Genomic DNA, 4,454 nt, shown 5'->3' with positions numbered 1-4,454 from the left:
GTCCAGTACAATACATCTCTTGATATCCTGACTGCTTTTACCAAGTGTAAACTTCTTTCTTAAATCATTAGACTACCTTATTTACAAAAGTGGAATACACTGTTTTTCAGACAAGATTCTTCCAATTTCCCTTACCCACCATCCATCAAATTGTACAACACGACGGTTAATCACCCCTCCACCCCACACATCCTCACCCCTTTGCTTCCCCCTCCCTCGGATCCTCATACTCATTCTACAATAATGATTTTATACAGTATTTGTCCTTGTGGGACTGAGTTAGTTCACTGAGCATAATGCTCTCCAGTCCCTCCCAAGTTAGGTAATAATCAACAAAATCATTGCTCCTGCATGCTGTGTAGTATTCCATTGTGTGAATGTACCATAATTTTTCAACCCATTCTATTGTAGTTGGACATCTGGGCTGTTTCCATGTTTTTGTGACAATGAGTAACAGTGCTATGCACATTGGTGTACAAATATCCTTTTGTGCCTTAGTTCTCATTTTCTCAGGGTATATTCCAAGTAATGGAATAGCTGGGCCATATGGAATTTCTATGTTCAGCATTTTGAGGAAGTGTCTAACTGCCTTCCAGAGTGGCTATACCATTTTAAAATCTTACCAACAATGTGTAAGAGTTCCAATCTTACCACATCCTCTCCAATATTTATTACTCACTGTCCTATTAAACTTTGCCACTATTCCCAGAGTAAGGTGATCTCTCATTGTAGATTTGATTTACATCTTCTTAATGCTGAAATGCAGTCCGTATTGACAGCTCTATTTTTTGATCTTCTGTAGAAAGTGTTTCAAGTCCTCTTCACTTCCAGCAAGCAAGGTGGTTGCATTTTCATATTGCAGGTTGATGAGTCTTCTGCCTATCCAAAAGTCACAGTTTTCGAAATAAAGTCCAGCTTCTTGAATAATTTATTTTGCATATAAATTTAAAGTTATGGAGAATGGATACAATCCCGATCCACACCTTTCCTGATTTAAACCATATAGTGTTCCCTTGCTCTGTTTATACAGCAGATTCTTGTCCTAGGCATAGATTTCTTATGAACACAATTATGTGTTCTGGGGCTTCCATTTTTCTCAATGTTAGCCATAGTTTGTTATCTACACAGTCAAAATGTTTTACATAGTCATTTAAACACAAATAGATATTCCTTTTTCTCCTGTGGCATCTACTTCCTAAGCAACATGCTCTGGAAATTCTATGAACTTTGCTAAATATCAATAGTTATAGAAAGACTGCTATATCCTCCTTTGTCAGCCGGCCCAGCAGAATTGGAAACATTAGAGAATGGGGGTGAATTTGTAACACAGGTGTGTACAGTGTGCTGTAGTGGAAGCTTTGTTTTATAGTCCTGTTTCCATTTTGTTACACTCTAGCCAGGATCAAATGTATTAGACAAAATGTGAGATTTGTTCAATCTGAAATCCCTATTGCCCTTTCCCTCCTCCCTTTCTTCTTATGATGACTTAAAAGGAAGCTGTTCTCTGTCAGTTAATGTTGATTACAATCCTTCAAGATGTTCATACCTACATTATAACATTTTCTTTATTAACCCTCTTGCAAAGTGGATGGGGTGGATGAGTAACAAAATTATGTCTTCAAAATAATCTTAGTTAAAAATACATGCTTTTTAGTTATAAAAAAAAAAAGAAAGGCTTTAAGCCGTTTGTTCATAGTCTCCTTATGAGTCGTGCTTGACTCGAAGGCAATCAACAGTTATTATAAATGCATCTGATTGCATCTTCAGTCAATTTCGCATTGCAAAGTTGGTAGAAACCCACAAGTTCTTTATCTTTGACCTAGTGGTACATGCATAAATATGTATAATACTCATATAACAGATATTCCTTGTACACATATAGATTTTATCCTATCACTGACTGTATGGTACTTCAGGATGATAGATCTTGAAATGTTCTTTGTGAAAAGAAATTCCTCTTCAATTCACCATTCCCAGCATAGTAGAACACATGATTATTCAAAATTACCAATGACAGTCCGTATTAGCTCACTAATTTTTCTTCATTCATATTTTCTACATTACATGTTCCAATTGTTAACAGATGTGTACCATTATGTCTCTTCATAAGATTTTTTTGTGACATCAGCCACTAAATTTAATTCAAAGGCTGAAACCTTACTCCATCACTATCAGTTGCACTGATAACCTGAAGACAGCACTTTTCTGTGGTTTTGAATTCACCAGCAGCTCATTTAACTGGACTGTACTATGAGGAAGAAATTCTTCTCTAATTATATTTTCAGTGTCTTTCACCATGAATGTCTGACAATTCCCCACTGTTACTCATAGTGTTTTCATAAGACCCTTATTTCAGGAGTGTGTGGTCAGTCCTACTTCCTAATCTCTCAGCCTGGAAGCCCTACTGCACTTGCGCACAATGGCTGACACTGCTGACAGCTGAAGCATCAGTGGCATAGCTTCCAGGTTCAAGGCAAGTGCAAGTTGCCACAGTCACTGACTGATAGGCAAGTGGTAGTGACAAATGAAAAAAAAAACAAACAACACACCAAGACCAGATGTGAAACAGATCATTGCTCACATCCAAGTACAAATTGAAGCTGAAATTAAAAAAAAAAAAGAACAATCCATAGGAGCCAAAATGCAATATTTAATAAATCCCATATAAGTTTAGAAACCATTTCAAGAGTAATTACTGAGGCCTTAAAACTTCCTTTTGAGTGGGCAATAGAGATGAATTTATTGCACTCTTCTATCTGGAGTGAAAAATGACTTAAACAATACAATACTCAGAGAAACAATTATTTAAAATGATTAATGGACCTTCTAAGGCATAGTCTGTATGACATTGAAATGAGAAAATGTACATGTTATTTGACTACTAAATCTAACTACTCTGGTCAGGAACACAATAGAAGATCCTAAAGAGAGTGTGAGAAATATATGAATAAAAAGAAAAACTATAAAAATAATATTTACTGTCTTGATGATACATTTTTCAAACATGTTACTAGATTTATTAACCGCTAACCATCACATTTCAGACAAACGACAGGGAAGTCTATACCGTGAACACTAACATCCAGGAGGGATGTACTCCTTAGCTCAATAAACCATGACATCCAAAGGGCAACATTTTCCCAAAAACAAAGTTCAGAAGGCAGGAAAGAAGGATTGATTAAATTAAAATACCCAGAAATAAAGTGTGATGTGTGTGCTTATATTGAAGGGATTGCAACTCATTTCATTAAACAAAATATGTATAATGTTTTGGATGGAAAGCTAATTTTTTTTTTTTTGAAACTTAATTCAAACTCCATCCAAAATGTTGGAAAGGAAAGCAAGGAAAGGGAAAGTTTTCTTGACAAGTATATTTTGAAGTCTTTCTTCAAAATATGTATGTAAAGGGTTTACTTCTGCAATTGGTTTGAGTGTGTTCTAAACAATGAGGATGGATGGCACAGGGCAGGACATGGCTCTGATCTGATATTCATAGGATCGCTGTGTGTCTCCTTAACTTGACGGCACCTAATAACAAGAGCGTGCTTTCAGTGTATGGAAATTTTCTCTGTCTATCCAGATCATCTTACTTGGCACAGTTTGATTTATTGGAAAATTATTTATTTTGTTCTTCTTTGCAATAAAATAGCCTAAATCTAGGCTTTTTTGCATTTAGCAAAAATTTTTGACTAAACGAAAGACTGCCCCCTGAAAAAAAGTCAACAAATCCGTCTCAGAGAAAGCGCAAAAGGGTACTTTGTGAAGCTAAGGATAGTGAAACTTTGTTTCACATAAATTAAGCTGGTTTTCAGGAAGACCCTGTTCTTGGAAACAGACGTTACTATGGGAGAAATAGAGGGTCATCAAAAGAGAGGAAGATTCTCAACAAGATAGATTAATATTGTGACTATAGAGGTAAATATCGTGAAGATAGCCCAGGAAAGAGCAAGGTTGTGATGTTTTGTTCATAGGATCTCTGTGAGTTGTAGTTGATCCATTGACACCTAACAACAAAAAGCGTGTCTACAGTAATAACAATTTTCTTTTTCAGAGGACATTCTCCAAAATTTAGGAAGACTACCCTAATTTAGCAGAACAGAGTTCATAATATTTTCTTCTTTGTATTACAAACAGTATGGTATAGATCTATGTTACAGTACCAATTACAAAGATCTTAAAATCAATTACAAACATTGATTACTTGTGAAGTGCTGAGGATTCAATCAATGAGTCATCTACATGTCTACTCAGCACCAACTTTGCAGGCTAATTTATTTGCCAATAACTTCATAACTACGAAGAATTTCTCCTCAAGGCTTCTGAATTGAATCCCAGGTATTGAAAACTTTTGAGTGCTAGACTTCTAAAAGGGAATGCTTCACAAATATTCAAATCAAAGAATTCAAACCTCAGTACTTTTTGTACAGTTGTGCACTGTCTAGATAGAAGCACCA

Source organism: Elephantulus edwardii, unplaced genomic scaffold (genome assembly GCF_000299155.1).
Source record: "Elephantulus edwardii isolate Elephantulus edwardi_28Jun2011 unplaced genomic scaffold, EleEdw1.0 scaffold00005, whole genome shotgun sequence".
Lineage (NCBI taxonomy): Eukaryota > Metazoa > Chordata > Mammalia > Macroscelidea > Macroscelididae > Elephantulus > Elephantulus edwardii.
This window is presented reverse-complemented; position numbering follows the sequence as displayed.